Below are 16248 nucleotides of genomic sequence, written 5' to 3' on the forward strand. Positions count from 1 at the left end.
TGGGTGGGGACTTTGGGTAGGGGCTGTGTGAGGGTTCTAGTGGGTTTGGATGTTTTGGAGGAGAGGGATTGTGTCTGGGTGGAGGAGCGCAGATGCACTGACAGGCTTTGGGGAGCAGGCCCTCTGCACCCCTCCTAGCTCTCTCTGCCTGGCACTTACTACACCGCCTCCTGGGCTTGAGTCACCTATGGGTCCACTGTGGCCCCTGAGGCTGCAGAGCTGCAGTTGAAGCTGTAGGGTGCTGAGGACACTGCACTGTGACCTGGCCTGTTAACCCTCAGACCCACACCTCCCCTGTCAGGATTGCCCTTCTGGAGGGGCCTCACAGGGACCAGAAAGGCCTCAAAGCAAGGGTGTGTGTGTTGAGCCTGGAGGTGCCTTCCTTTCCAGGGAAGGGTTCCTAGGGGTTTGGTACCCCCTTGGGGAAAAACCTGCAGGCCTGGGCCTTGGTTTTTAAAACTCTGATTTTGTTTTGTAACCAAAAATGGAAAGAAAAAGTAAAACCAACAAGAGGAATTGGGAATTCTGTGCAGTTGAGAACTGGGGGAGATAAAGACTTGCCCCAGGGCACAGTGTGGGTTGGGCAGAGACTCATGTCCAGGGTGGCCCTCTGCCCCACCTGAGGTCTGCCCCTTCCGGGCGGCCTCCCCACCATGGTGTGTGGGGTTCAGCGGCCTTTATGCCCAGGATATGTCGTGGGGGGACCTGCCAGGCTCGCTCGCTTTTGCTCTGATTGTGAACCACCCCTGGGCTACCTTCCCTGCTGCGCCCAGGGGCTCTGCGTGACTTGCTGCTTAATAAAGACACGATTGTTGGGGGAAGGCCGAGAAGGTGCGTGTGCCGGACCAGCTGAAGTAAGGCACGTGTCCCTTGTGAAGGTGACGGGATGGGGCGGGGCCTGGCCGCTGGTGACAGCTGAGCCTTGCAGAGTGTTCTGTGCTTGGCTTCTGTCAGGAACTGCAGGCCCTGTCTGTCCTGACCATTAACTTGGCTCAAGAAAGAAAAAAAATGAGTTTTCATTGTCAGCCTGTGTAACAGTCCTACTGAGGAGTTTGAAATTGAGATTAATTTCTAAAAATAGTAAACATGCCTTTATAATTAGAAAATCTCATTCTAGTAACTTTCTAGTCATGAAAAGAACTTCAGTTGATTTTAGTTGCAGACAGAGCTGTAGTATGTTCAAATCACTTGGTTGAGGGGAGCATTACCTGCCTTGGAAAGAATTTCCTAAATAAGACCCATCCAAGGTCAGATTAGAAGGTAAAAGCTTACATTTCACTTAACAAATTGAAACATGCTTTATGATTGATTTTCAATTGAAATCGGTTTTTAAAAAATTTGGTAATTGATACTTGTTACTAATGTCCAATCCTTTTTTTTTTCTAAATAAAAGTAATGTAGTTCTTTGTAGGTGAGTTCACTTTTTAATGTGTATCTCATTCTCGGAATGTGTAAAAGCTGGAGTAACTTACCGATGCCTTGTTCACCAGAACGGGCGATTTCAAACACGGTTTTGTGATGGGGATCCCACTCTGGTCTCAGACTCCTGGGGCTTTTCCCATCTAGCTTTCACATCTACGGTTGCTCAAGAGTCGGGCGACATGAGTATGATTGGCTTCCGGCACAGTCACGATCTGGTGAGGAGGGCGGTCAGGGCTGCCTGTGTGCTGGGCGTGTGCCCAGGCTTCCCACACCTGCTCATCTCAGGCCCCACCGTCCTCTGGGCGACAGGAGTCACTTTGCCAAGCTCTCGCGCTGGGGCTGGGGTTTGAACCGGGACACAGCCCCAGCCTGACGCTGCTGCTGTCTTGGCCGCAAGGTAGTGGTAGGCAGGAAAACAGGTATGAGTCGGGTGGAGATAGTAAGGCCAGTAAAGCCCAGGACCTCAGAGTTAACTAGTTAAAAATAGAAAGCTCAGAAGGCCAGGAAGTTTAGCCTAGAAGTTTGAATACTCCCCAGATAAAGAAAAGGATCCCGGCATAGCCTGTGCTCCCATTGTGTCAGTTAGCACATACCATTGTAAGGTTCACCTTAGTACCTGATGAAAGGCCCTAAGATTGCATTTTAATCAAACGGATGATGGCTCAACCCACACTGGAGGCAGGGCAGACAGTCTTGAATGATATGCTTCCAGACAGAAGCTGATACCCTGGAAAGGAATCAAAGCAGTAAGTTTCTTGTGTTAAGTTAAAAAAAAGAAAGTGTCTTAACAAAGATGAACGTTCTGGGACAATTTGGCAGGTCCGCATTCCTGAAAATCCTCAACTGCCTATAAAACCCCAGACCCCAAAACTTTCAGTGCACACCTCTCCAAGGTTGCCCATGCTTTTTATGTATGTAACTAATAAAACTCCTTCCCAACCCTTCAGTGCACTCCTCTCTCCGAGGTCACCTGCACTTTCTAAGTGTGTAGCCTTAAAACTTCATCTCAGCCTTCCAGTGCGCCTCTTCTATGAGGCAGCTCACACTCGTCTTTCTCCAAGTGTGCACTTTCTCTCTTTAAAACGTAAACCTTTCAGGGCACCTCTCCTTCCTGAGATCGTCCGCACTTTTTCTCTATTTAAGTAACTTGAGATAAAACTTTTACTGTGCTTCACTACTGTGTCTCTGCCCTTCAATTCTTTGTTGCAGTGGGGACAAGAACCAAGGAAATTACACAACGCCCCCTAACAGCGTGCTGCAGGAGGCCGTGCCAGCGCATCCCCTGGCACCCTCCCTGCAGAAATGTGGCGTGTAAACACGAAGGTGAGTATTGGGGCTTTTTAAAAGTTAAGTGCAGGACTTGGCACTATGCCACTGAAAGGCCTCTCTTGTGCCACCCCACCTTCATCTAGAGGGTTATTTGCAGATAGTGAATTTTCTTTCTTTGTAAAACATCCCATTTTATTAGGAGAAAGTTACAGGTTTTCTGCTTGAAGTAGGGGAGAGCCTGCTCTTTTTTGGGGGCACCTGGGGATGCCTGCCATGTTGCCCAGGTAAGGGCTTCTCTGCGGGAGTGTGCGCTCCTCAGGGACGGCCAGGACCTTGAACCTGGGTGTGGATGTCCCTGCAGGAAGAAGGGGAGCTTGGTATTTTTATAAGTTCAAACAGCTTCTGCTTTGTGTTTTAAAAATGGACCATGATAAAAAGAAAAATGGAGGTTGGGGGCCCTCAGAAAGCTCCTCCGTCCCTGCCCCCTCCCCATCCTCCTCCCATCTGCTCAGCCCTAGAGGAAGGCTCCAGGGTACGGCCCTGTGGGGCAGGCTGAAAGCCAGGTGTCCCTAGGCCAGCAGTGGACGGCTTGCTGTGTCCCGCACAACCCGGGGCACTTGTCCCAGAGTCCTCGGCGCCTGGTGGGCGGAGTCTGCGCGCCCTGCACTAGCCCCGCTGTCGGGCTTGGCTGAGGGGAAGCGGCCGAGGAGGAGGGCGGCGTTCAGGAGGTGGTCCGTGGCTCAGCCCCGGGTTTTCCGGGTCAGCTTCCATGTTGCGCATCCTGACCTCCGTTCCCGAACTGTGCTCCGTGAGGTCTCACGGAGAGAGCCCGTCCGGGTCAGGAAGAGAATGCGCCCAGGGCCCACCACAAGTTGTGACAGGCACATTGTTTCAACACCCGGCCTCCAGTTCTGAGTGAGGGAGGCAGGGGGCCCTCCTGCCTTTGCTTCTGTCAGGTCTGGTGTAGGTGGCCTGCTAGTACAGGGGGCGACAAGTCCGACAGGAGAGAGGCTCCTTGGCCATTCCTGTTTCTTCAAACCTTGTTGCCTTCTTTCCATGTGTGAGGCATGTTCTGGTCTGAACGGCAGCACGGCTGCCCGGGGCTGGGGGCTGCCTGCCCCTTGGTCATAGTGTAACACACCCACCTGTACTCACTGGGTGCCACTCAGTGGCACTGGGGGCCACTGGGATCTGTGCTCACCAGGCATCTCCAGAGCCATGTGCTAATAGGGTGGGAGGAACACAGGCGGACGCGGGTACTGCACGCATCCTGTGATCATGAGCTCGCTCTACTGTCCCACTGGATTTCACTTAGGAAACATGAATCCAAAGATAAGTTATTAAGGATTTAAGGATGCTGACAGCACATCCAATTACAGCCCTTCCGGGAGCACAGGCCTGTGCAGCCACCTGCTTCAGAAGGTGTGGTCTGGGGATGACGGGGTGGAGGGTCAAGACCTGACCCCACTGGGCTTTCCTGGAGGTTCTGTTAAAGAACCACTTAGTGTAAGCACTGTTCCTGCGAATGAGTCTTTGAACTTGATCAGAGCTGTTCCCTAGAGACACACAGGTTGCCCTTAGTGTGCCCTCTGGATCCAGCTGTTGGCATTCCCGTGTGAATGGTGTGGCGTAGCACCAGTTAACACTTGTCTGGTGCTCCACTCCCCAGGTAGTCCTAAATACCCCACAGGGCAAATCACTTGAGGTGAGTGTGTCTAACCGCGTTTCACTTGGGGCACGCACCGACTGCCCCCGACCGCACACTACCAGGTGGAGCTGGGATTCGGCTCTGGGGTCACCTGGCTCCAGAGTTCTCCCCAGGTGTGTGTAGTCACTGAGTAGCGCAGGGCTGGTCTGGGACTGCCGCAGTGCTAATGGGGCCCCTGGCGGGTGCAGGAGTGGGGTTCAGGGACCTGCCTCCCCTCTTAGGAGAGGAACAGCTTCTGGAGCTGCGATCTGCCGAAGGCTGGGCGCTGCAGGGAGCACAGTGCGCGTGGCTCAGAAACTGCTAAGGACCCAGAACATCGGGATGTGTCACGGGGGCTACTTCTTCTGTGAGAAACAGGGTCGAAGATTTGGCAGAGTCGCTAACGAGTGGTTGAGCCGGAGCTCAAATCTGGGCACAGCGAGGGGCCGTGCTCATCACAGGAGCTGCGCTCAGGGCTGCGGTGGGGGCACCAGGGCCTCAGAGGGTAAGTCCTGCCCACTGCCCAGGGCCAGGTCCCTCTGGCTCGCGCGGAGCTCGTTGTCCTGGGCGCGTGCCCTGCCCCTGGGGCCTCAGAGCGGCGATGTCGCACCTCGGCGGGGGCCCACGGAGCAGCCTCCTAAAGCCAGAACCCCGAGGTTCTACACCGAGCTAGGAGAATGTTAAGAGAACTTAAAATGTGCGCAGTCCTGCCCTCTTATCTGACACACCTGCCAATAGCCCCGAGGACTCCGTTTGCACGGAGAATGACCAGTTCTGGGAGAGGCCCACCTGTCCCCTCCTGCGGGCCTCAGGGTAGTGAGGCGGCCTCGCCTGACCGCCCAGGTGTGTACGCGACCCCCCCGCTCCCCACGCCTGGTGCCCGCCCACGGGGTTCCCGTCGGGGCGCGCGGGAGGAACTGCGCAGGCACGGGCACGGCCCCCCTGGAGGCCTCAGACCCGGCGCGCCGACTTTCCAGACGGGCCGACCCCAGGGCACCCCACTTCCGGGAGGCCGGCCCCGACGCCCCGCTTTTGGAGAGGTAGGTTTGTGCACCTCCCTTCTGGAAGGGTGGCCGGGGAGCGTCCCCGGGAGACGCACAGCCGTTCGCCTGGCCCGCGGGCCTCGCGGGCAGAAGCTAGTCCTGGGACCCTATGCCACCAGCCCCAGGGCCTGCTGACGGCGTGCGGTGCTCAAGGCCGCGAGGGCCGCAGGGCTTCCCGATCTCACGGCCCGGCGGACGCCCGCGGCGACCACGGAGGCACCAGCCGGGCGCGGACTGTCACACATGGGGAGTGTCACCCCACAGCCCGCAAGCCTCAGCCCCTTCGGCCGGGCCGTCGCGCGCGCTCCCTGCCGCTGCTGGGTCGTGGCGGTCCGCGCGGGGCCCGCTCTGAGCGGGCCGCGGGCCTCGGGGTGGGCGGGGACGCCGCGTGTCCGCGTGAGGGCGCCGCGCACCGCGCTCGGAGCCGCCCTAAGCCGCCTGCAGGGGCGGCCGCCGGACGCCAGGGGGCGCTCGAGGACCGAGGAGCGCCCGGGAGCCGGGCCCCGGAGCGCGCGTCCTGCCGTGTGCGCGCTCAATGCTTTACGTGCCTGTGCCATGTGCGCACTCAGGGCCGTGTCGTGCGCGCGCTCGTGTAGGAGAGGACGGTCCCTGCGCCGCCTTTGCAGACCCCGGAGCGAGGAGCTCAGAGGGAGACGCGCCCCGTGCGCTTGTGCAGGTGCACCTGTCGCTTACGTAGCTAGGCCGGGCGGTACCGGTATTAAGGCCCCTTCCTTGGCAAGACCGTCGACCTCATTTTCCAGCCCAGGACACGGAGGGGGCCGTGCTGCTGTGGAGCTGGAGCTGCCCGGCTGGCAGCCCGGCCCTCGGGGAGAGGCCGCCAGGGGCGCCCGTGCGCGGTGGGCTCCCTGTGGGGGTCCTGGCCTTGTGCCGGGACCTGGGCTTGTCCTGCAGGTGAGCCACCTGCCCCTTGAGGTGGGGGAGGGGCGCCCAGCCAGGATCCTTGCCCTGCCTCTGTGCTCTCATCAGGGCCCACCTGTTTTATTCCGATAGCTCCAGGGGGCCAAGCGTGTGATCACTCCCGTGCCGGGGTCCCTGAGCCCGGGCCGGGCCGTGCACAGAGACAACACAAACCCTAGAGCAGCAGACACGGCCTCTGGCCTCTTTGGGGGCAGCGCCCCTGTGAGTTTCATGTCGTGCCCCAGTAAACCTTCAGGGTCACCACTGTGGGACCTTGGGGATGGTGGGACAATTGGGGTTTGGCTTATTAAAATTCATTTTTATTTTTTAGATTAATTGTAGGTTCACAGAAAAACTCGGCAGGTGTTCCAGGGGTTCCCACATATCCCCACACCCAGTTACTCCTGTTAGAGCCTCTTAGGCTGGCATGGTTCATGTCCTACAATTAGTGAACCAGTATTGATACGTTATTAGCTGAAGTCCATACTTTTTCAGATTTCCTTAGCGTTTTCCTAATGTCCTGCCCCTGTCCCAGATGCCATCCAGGAGCTCATGTGACATCAGGCCTGTCCCCTTAGGCCCGTCTCTGCTGTGGCGGCTGCTTGGACGCTCCTTGTTCGGGTGCCCTTGGCGGCGTGAAGAGTGGGGGCCAGGATTTGTAAGGCGCCTCTCTTTGGGGATTTGTCTGAGGTTTTTGTTGTGATTGGAGGGGGCGGTGGGACTTTGGGAGGAAGAGCACAGAGCATGCTCCCACCTCGTGACGTCACGGCAGAGGTCCTCACGTCGGCACTGCTGTCGGTGCAGGCGCTGGTCTTGACCCCTGGGAGGTCGCGTGTGTCTCCACCGCTCACCACCCTGCTCCCTCCATACTGTCCTCTTTGGACGGAAATCACTGTGCACAGCCCCACGTAAGGGGCGCCTTTGGGGAGCGTATCTAAAAAACCACTTGGAATTTTTCTGTCTGGAGATTTGGGGTGATTTCACTCTTCTCCCATCTACTTATCTCTTCAGTCACTTGTATCAAGTGTGGACTCGTGGGTGTTTATTTTATACTTGGAGGAGAGAGCATGGTTTTGAGACTGGAGAAGGCTGGCGCGTGCATGTGGCTCTTGTTACTTGGGTCCCTTTTCTTGTCTGTATTTGGGATGTTTGAGACGCAGTGAAAAAAGTAGGGTTATGGCCGCCACTGGGGGCCTGGTGGACATGCATTGTTCCATGGCATCCTGCACAGGCAGGGCTGGGCCTGGACTGGTGGCCACTCTGGCTGTTCCAGCCCCACGTCTGACCCACGTCTCATCTGTGGTTGCGTCCAGGGCTCCTGGGGGTCGGGCCCGGCTCCTGGTGACACCCCAAACCTGCAGTTTTCGGTGTCCTTGCTCAGGAGAACAAGATGGGGAGCAAGTCCGGGACTCGCTGGGCCAAGGCCCTGCTCTCCCCGATGGTCCCCTGGGCACGTGCCTTCCACTGGCCCGCAGTAAAGCACCTTTGGGGAAGAGGTGGCTTTGCACATCGCTGGCCGGAGGGCGTCTGTGGGGCCTCCACGTTTCCCACAGTGAACTTCACACAGGTCTGTGATTTGTCCCCAGGCGGGACTCCCAGCCCAGGGTTTGGGCCACACTCACAGCCTGAGGGCGGTGTGTCTGTGGAGTGCCCTCCTGAGCCCACCTGGCCTGCTTGGATGGCTGCCTGCCGGGGCTGAGGGATGTGGGCTCAGTAGCTTGTTTGTCTTGGGGGACAGTATTAGCTTAGCAGCTAATAAAGGATTTTAATTAAAGAGGGAAGAATTGTTTTGGCAAACTGGTCTTGTTCCCAAACTCAGATGACCTGTCAGAGCTTTATTTTTGGTTCGTTTCCATGTGAGTCTGCTGTTTTGGCGGGGGATTCAGTCTGGAACCTGGGGGATTGCGTTTCCCTCTCCTCTTCTCTCTGAGAGTCCCAGGAGCCATCAGTCCTGCTTCTAAAGGCCCCACAACTGTCCCGGGGGCCTCAGACCTGGCTGTGCACCCTGGCCCAGGCCTCCTGCAGGGGCCCCCTGGCTGCCTCTCTGTGCTGGCTGGTGGCAGGGACCAGACTTCCTGAGCGAAGTGTAGGCTCACGTGCAATGGTGAGAAATAACACAGGAGTCCTGGCTCCCCCAAGGGACACGAGGCAGCCATGGCAGCACGTGACACCAGTGTGACCCACTAGCCTGAGTCAGACCTTCTGTCCTATGTGCCCTCGTGTGTGTGCATGTGTGCTCGTGGGCCTGTTCGATTCTACGTGGCTTGATCCCATGTGTAAGCTCTTGTGCCCCCCTCCGCCATCAGGACAGAGAGCACCCCATCACACGAGGCTCCCTCCTGCTGCCTGGTGGCCACAGTGGGGCCTTTTCAAACCGGACCACATCCCTCCCCAGTCCCCCAGGCCACCTCCTCAGCTCTGCCCGAAGGCCCAGGTTCGCACTGATGTGGCTTTGGAGTTGCTGTAGACCACCCCTGCCGGGGCTCTCTCTGGCCTCCTGTGCCCCTTCTCCTACCCGCAGACCCCACCCCAGGTCACTGCAGGGCCCTCTGACCCTCCCTCTGGTTCTCTCCTTGCTTGTCTTGATCCCCCAGATCAATCAGTGGCTGCTGCCCTCGCCGCCCACCTCATGTCACCTTCTTGCACATGGCCACGGGATGGGACTCCTTTCCTGGGAGTGACACTCTCTGTCTCTGTGTCTCGTCTCTGCCTCTGCCTTTGTCTATACCTCTGTTTCTCTCTGTCTGTCTCTCTCTGTCACGCCTGCGTCCCCAGCACAGGTGGACACTTGGTGTTGGTCAGCTCCCTGCTCCCTCCCCCTGCCTCTTGTGTGTGAGCCACCTCTCACTCTGCGTGGGGACACTGGGCTGGGGCCCCGTGCCTTCTCTCTGGCCCCTGCCTGTGCCCTCGGGTCCTTCCTCCTCACTCTGGCCCCCTGAGGTTGGGCCCCAGTGGTGACCAGGGTCCTGGGCGACGTGGGGCCCTGGAGGTGCCTCTGCAAGGCAGCCAGCTGCTGGCACATGAGGCAGAGCCATGAGTTGTCTCTCAGGTGGAGTTTGGGTGTCCTGTGGCATGGCCACCAGCAGAGACGTGTGGCACGTGGCCATCGATGTACCCGTGATACAGTCCTCAGGGAGCTGTGGTCCCTGCAGGGCTGTCACCAGGGCCTGGCGCTGCTGTCACGGTCACAGTACAGTTGAGTTTGTGTTGAGGGCACAGGGCAGAGAGAGGGAGGGGAGGGCAGCGCGGGGCTGCAGGAGGGCAAGGAGGCCTGGCCTCTCTGGATCCCCAGCACACAGGCTGGCACGGTACAGCAGGTAAGGACCCAAGGCATGGAGAGGCAGGCATGGCCCTTGGGGCACCGGGACCCCTCCCCAGGGGCTGCTTGGGGTGGGCATGGAGGTGGCCATAGAAGGGTTACCTGGGGAACACAGGCCCTCCAGACCAGTGTGACATGGGTGGGTGAGATGTGGGAGCAGGAAGGAATGGGGGTCCTGAGTCGGCTGCCCCCAAGGCTTCCTTCCTCCCCGGCCGCCGCCCCCCTCCTGAAAGCTGTGCCGCAGAGATGCTGCCCTGTGTTGGAGCTGCACCATGGCCAGTGCTTGTGGGCCGCAGTGGGAGGCTCGTTCACATATGTGTGGGGCTGGACCTGACCTGCAGAGCGACAGGGAGCCCAGCAGGCTCCTGGGGGGGCGTGAGGGGAGCAAAACTGCTGGGCAAAGATCTGGTGGCAGGAGGAACAGTGTGGGGGTGCGGGGTGGAAATCCAGGTGCAGGTGGGAGGGACTCGTGGTGGCAGTGGGCCTGGGGAGAGAGCGCCCAAGGGCTGCAACCTCGGTGACCTGCTGGTCAGGTGGCAGAAGAGATGAAGGACCTGCTGGAGTGTGAGCCCGGGTCATAGGCTGCACCTGTGTCAGGCCCCGCAGGCCGCCTCCCTGCCATTGTGGCCGGCTGGACCCGTCTGAGCGCCAGGTGTGCTCAGAGGCCTGTCTGCTGCCTGCAGGCCCCGCTGTGTCAAAGCTGCAACCGTGTAGGTGGCACTTACCTGATGTCCCAGCAGGATTCTGTTTCTAGAGTGGGGGAGCCGGGCCAACCCCACCTTGTGCACCTGGTGATTCAATGACACTTGCTCCTTTCTGGGATTGTGCTCAGTACTAATTATGTTTCTTGTTAATAGGACAGCTTACTGTCACCCCTGTGCCAGCTGCGTGTGGCCACAGCACAGCAGCCTGTGTCCTCCCTGTCCCCTGCTCTGTGCCCCTGGCCCTGACTGCTCCTTGTAGTGTCTGCTGCCAGCTGGGCAGCCATGGGGTCAGCTGGGGGCCGGCTGCTCGGCACGGCCTCAGCTCTATGGCCTGGCTGTGCTCCTGTGGCCAGCCGGGGCCTGTTCCCTCACCGTGCCTGAGAGCGAGTGGGGGTGTGCAGTGCCGAGGTGGAGCTGGTGCCCTCGCCTCCAGGCTGTAGCTGCAGAGCCACCCTGGCTCCAGGGACAGAGGCTCTGCCCTTCAGTGGGCCTGCCAGGGTGCCTGTGGGGTGGCAGCAGGGCTGGGAGCCACTCTCCTGACCTGGGCAGCTAGGCTGCAGGAGGCTGACTGGCACTGGAGTCATGGAGTCCAGGAAGAGAGGCCCGTGTGTGTGTGCGTGCATCATGCCACATGTGCGTGTTCCCAGAGTGTGTGTGTGCATGCATGTGTGTTGTATCTTCCCACACTCATGCATGTGTGCATGCACGCGTGCCTGGGAAGGGGCAAGCCCCTTTGGGACATGTCTTCTTTCAGTTCCTGGTGTGGGCTGGGCTCCTACTGAGACTGACAGGGCTGTCCCTCCCCAGAGGGAGAGGAAGTTCCCTGGCCCCCTGTGTTTCCTGTCTGCCCCAAACCGTCAGTGTCGACTGAAACCAGACAGGTTCAATAGAGCTTTCTCACCAGGTGTGGAGAGGTAGTTTGAGCCGGAGAATCTTTATTAGGACATAAAAACTGAGAACGGATTTGTTATAGTTCTATGGCCAAGACCCTCAACATAAACCTTGTTGAGAAAAGGGCTCCTGCACAAACACTGGTGACGGCGCAACCTGACTGCCGGGTGTCACCGTGCCAGGCAGGTGCCGTGGAGAAGTGCCCTGGGCGTGGGTGCCAGGGGCTTGGCCAGCCCTCGTGGCCCTGGCACAGTGGGGCATCTTCTCCCAAAGCACCAGTCAGCACGGTGACCAAGGCTGGCTGCTCATTCACAGGTTTGCTGTCTACCTGTGCAAAAATTGATTTCAAATATAGCTCAAAGTAGAAATTGTAAAAATACACCCAGTCTTTGGCCAAAGGAGATTTGTGGTCTTTTCTGGTAGCTCTTGGACCTGTCTGAGAAATGTGTCCTGTTTTAGCTACAAACTGGAGATGGGGAGTGTGTTTAACGGCATCGCTCCCGAATCAGGGCTCCGTGAGGCGTAGCTGCAGGGAAAATCCCACGGCTGTTGGTGAGGCCTGAAGTGGGAACACTGAGAACCCAGTGGGTGCCCTTCTTCTGAAGTACACTGTGCATGACGGACTTAGGTAGAAACAAGAGCATCGGGTGAGTGGACAGACAGAAGCGCCCTTTCCAAATCAGGCCACATTCGCAGTGCTCTTTCCATAAACAGAAATACAAAAATCTCCCCCCTAAAAACACCCTTTCGCTTTTACTTGTTGACTTCCAGAAGCCCCGCTGACCGTGAGGTGACCCCCCTGGGACCAGGTTCCAGGCTGGATCCTGGCTCGTGTGGCCTGGACCAGCCTGGCTGCCCCTTCTCAGCTCTGACCACTGGCAGTGCCCAGGGGTGCCAAAGGCCCGGCCGCCTGTGCCTGAAGGCTGCATCTGAAGCCAAGGTGGCTTCATTCTTGAAGCTCACTTTGAAAAGAGCACAGCTTTTCAGTGTGGCCTTTCCTTGGAAAGGAGACTTTAGGGCTTTATAAAAGTCCTCCACAGGATTTACAATGGCCACTGGCAGGTAGAAGTCAGGGACCTTTAATCAAGGTTTAGTTGCTTTGTGCCTGAGGGGCGTCAGGTTTCACGGTATCTGCACGTTGAGGCCTTTCTGACCTCAGTCCCATGTCTGCTGCCCTGTGTCTCCGTCCCCCATCTCCAGCAGCTGTCTGTCTTCAGGTATGTCTGTGTCCCTTGGCCGCCTGGGCTCAGCCCTCTGGAGGGCAGTGGGCCTGGTGGGGAAGGAGGGCAGGGTGCGGGAGAGGAGAAGATTGGCTGGGGAGTAGAGAGAACCCTGGGCTCTGCCCAGACGGTGGTGGGACCCCACGGGAGGGCCAGCATTGGGTGATGTGGGGACAGGACCAGCCTCACTGCCTGGTGGCCGCTGTGCTTGCTGAGCCCACGGGGCCTTGGAGGGCTGCTCTGGGCCTCTGCAGTGCAGTGGGGTTCGGGTGGCTCGCCGAACCATAATGTGCTGAGCAAATGGCAGGCCAGGCAGGCTGCTCTTGGCCACAAGGCAGAGTGGTGACAGTTCTTACAGCCTCAGACACGCAGGTAGACCTGCTCCCACCTCTGTGGGCCTGCCGCGTCCCCGGGGACTGGGCCGTCCTGTGCCCTGTGCCACTGTTGTCATTGTTCTGGGTTGATGGTGGAGCTGGGACTTCCTGTCTTCCCATAGCTGCGTCTAGGCAGGAGGAGGGCAGAGAGGCCCCTTTGACCCAGTGACCGGCCCTGGCGGGAAGAACAGAGCATGTCCGCATGGCATTCGGGCTTCTGCCATTCCAAGTAGAGGAGGCTGTCAAAGGGTCTCAGACATGAGGCGGTCGTGTGGGGAACCCGAGGGCAGAGGGGGCGAGCAGCTTGTCCCAAGCCTGCCAGGTTCCCAGTGGCGGGGCTGGGTAGGAAGCACACATCCCACCCGATGCCACACCCAGGTGCTGGAGGGTGTCGTGGAGAATGGGGCAGTGGGAACTTACTTGGCTTCAGGATCCCCACGTGGACTGCACAGAGCAGAGCTGAGCCATACCCTCCCTGGCCTCGGAAGCTCCTGTCCCACTGCAGCAGTGAGCTGAGCCTCCCTGGGACGCTGGGCGAGAGAGGCAGCCTTGAACCAGGGGTCTGGTGCAGCAGGCAATGCAGGCCCCACTCAGCTGGTTCCCCTAGTGACGTGCATAGGACTGGGGTGACCACCTCTGGGCAGCGTGCACGTGGGGCAGGCGTCTGAGGTACCCTTGTAGCGGGGAAGTCAGTGTCTTTGTATGCCCACCCACTCAGGGGTCTTCACTCCAGTCTGCAGGGGTCAGGGGTTATGGTTTATGGGGCTTTCTTAAATGTGGAAATCTCCAGGAATAGACAGCCTCCCCCACTCCCCCACCCCTGGCCGCCTGGCTGCTTCCTTTAGAGTCAGGCACGTGCCTGCCTGTGTGGCTCAGGTGCGAAATGCCCCTCTGCTTGCCTGGGTGTCTGGCATTCTTCAGCAGCCCGGCAGCTCACCACCTGGAGGAGGGCCGGGCATTGGGCATTGGGCAGAAGGGCCAGCCCCGGAGAGCTCAGCGCCAGCCCCCTACCCCGCCTGTCCGCATGCTGCCTGGACAGTGCGAGCTGGGGCTGGGGCCCTGTGCAAAGCCAGTCTGCTTGAAAGGGTGACCAGAGATTAGCACCATCCTTCAAATTAACTTCTCCTTCCAGTGAACATCTGAAGTCCCATAATTTCATTAGGAGCAATCTGATACTCCATTTGCTTTTATTAGTTTGAGAGCTGCTCTCAGGGCCGTGTGTGCAGTGGCCCAGGACAGGCAGGTGGGCCAGACGGGAGGAGAACCCACCAAAGGTCGCAGCTGCCGTGACCCGCAGCCCTGCCCCAGGACCAGCCTCTCCACTGGAAGGACGCTGCCAGCCTTGAGGCAACTTGTAGGCTGAGGACTCCTTTACGTTTTTGCAAATCCATGTCCTCCATGTGCTGGAATATTATCTAGTGTTAAAAGGAGGGGGACTCTGACCCAGGCTGTGGCATGGATGGACCTTGAGGACATCGTGCTCAGTGACGAAAGGACAAAACTGTATGATTCCACTTATCGGACGGATCAAAAATAGTCAAATGAATGTAATGAAAATCAGAATGGTGGGGGCCAGTGGCTGGTGGAGGGCAGGGGGACATGATGTTGCCAGGCATGGAACCCAGGTTGGCAAGACGCAGAGTTTGGGGTGGGGTGGGCTGCTGCATGGCACTGTGGGTGTGCCTAATGGCGCCGTACACGCACATGGCCAGGCTGTGTTCTCTGTGCTGCACCACAGCGAGGTGAAAGGTCCCTCTGCCGCGGTCCACTCTGCGTCAGGTTGGCCCTGAGCCGCGGTAGAGCTGGATGGTCGGCCTCAGGTGTTAGGTGGAGCCGCGGTGCGTGTGAGGCGTGGGCGCTCCCACTGCAAATGTCGTCTGCTGGCTGGCTTGTCATGAACTCGGACGCTGTTTGAAGTGTAAGCTCCTGGCATCCTCCGGGGTCTCGCCAGGGCATCAGCTCCTGTATCCAGAGGCCATGCTCCCATGTGAGCAGGTCCCTGCCTTTCTGCCCTGATGGGCCACTGACAGGGCCAGCTCCAACCGGACAGGCTGCTGCACCCCAGCCTGGGGCCAGGGCCTCCTTGGGGCGAGCCCTTCGCGGGCCCTGAGGCCGGGAGGAGAGGCTGGGCCCCGGGGGGGCACAATGCCCACAGGGCAGAAGCCGGGAGGTTTGCAGGCAGGGGGAGCACTAGCCCTCAGTGGGAGGCGGGCCACTCCACCGGCAGCATCTGAGGACCCCAGGTCCTACAGTGGTTCCCGAGGCCTGTGTGGGGGTCACCTGCCCAGGGCGGGGCTGAGCCCTGTCCGGAGCTCCCCTCATCACCGTTCCCACTGGTACATGCACAGTTCCTCACGAGCAGCTCCGCACCCTGAAAGTGCTAAGTGACCTGCTCCACTTAGCTGGGTCCTCACTGCCCCCTCCCAAATCCCATCTCAGGGTCCACCTTGGGAGGCCATGCCCTGGAAGCCGATGCTGACATGAGACTGGTGTTGGGGGGGTTTATTAGGGACCCTCTGAGCACCAGCATGGGGGTGGAGGAAGGGTGGAGGCAGACGGGGGCTCCCACAAGTGCCCCAGAGGCCTTGGTGCACCCACAGGGAGCTGACATGAGGCGCCCTCCAGAGGGGTGGGCAGGGCCTTCATGCCCACAGTGAAGACCTGGGAAGGCGCATGACCTCAGCTGGCTGGGAGCACTTCCCAGAAAGGGTACCAGGGTTCATGCGGCCTCCCTGGCTGCAGTGACCTCACCCTGGTGTTTGGGGGCTTAGAGTAAAAGCCCTCCCTGGGAGCAGCGGCCCTGCCTGTCTTCACCCTTGGGCCTCTGTGCTGGGAGGGTGCTGGCAGCGCCCTTAGTGTCTTGGGAGGAGGAATGAGGCTCGGGTGCCCCATGTGTCCACAGTGAACTTCTTCCACTTGAGAACTGAGAATGACCGTTCCTAATCTTAATCGGATTTTAATAGATGGAAGGACCTTGTCATGAGCAGAGCCCTTTAAGAGGGCTTCTGGAAAGTCACAGTCGTGCCCTCGGGTCCTTTGTGGTGCTCTGTGACAGGGATCGCAGGAGGACGGCGCGTGTGGTTTCCGTCCCTGAGGCTCCGAGGTGGTGCACTGGCCCCGGAAAGCCGTCCCCGGCCCCAGGCTGATGGTGGCCGGGTGCCTGCTGCTTCCCTGTGGCCGACACCGTGGCCCTCCCAGTCCTGTGCCTCGTGCCTGGTGCTCAGGGTGGCAGAGGCTTGTGAATGCCCCCTGTGGCCGTGCGGTGGTTGGTGGGGGATCAGCCACCCTTCGCGGGCCCGCGACAGGCCCAGACAGACCTGTGCTCAGGCAGCAGCTCTCGGCTGCCCATTGGTACTCACGGGCTGCGAGCTGTCGAGCTGGTGGCCCCAAAAGGAGCCCCG

The sequence above is a fragment of the Manis pentadactyla genome, chromosome 8 (assembly GCF_030020395.1).
Source record: "Manis pentadactyla isolate mManPen7 chromosome 8, mManPen7.hap1, whole genome shotgun sequence".
Taxonomy (NCBI): Eukaryota; Metazoa; Chordata; class Mammalia; order Pholidota; family Manidae; genus Manis; species Manis pentadactyla.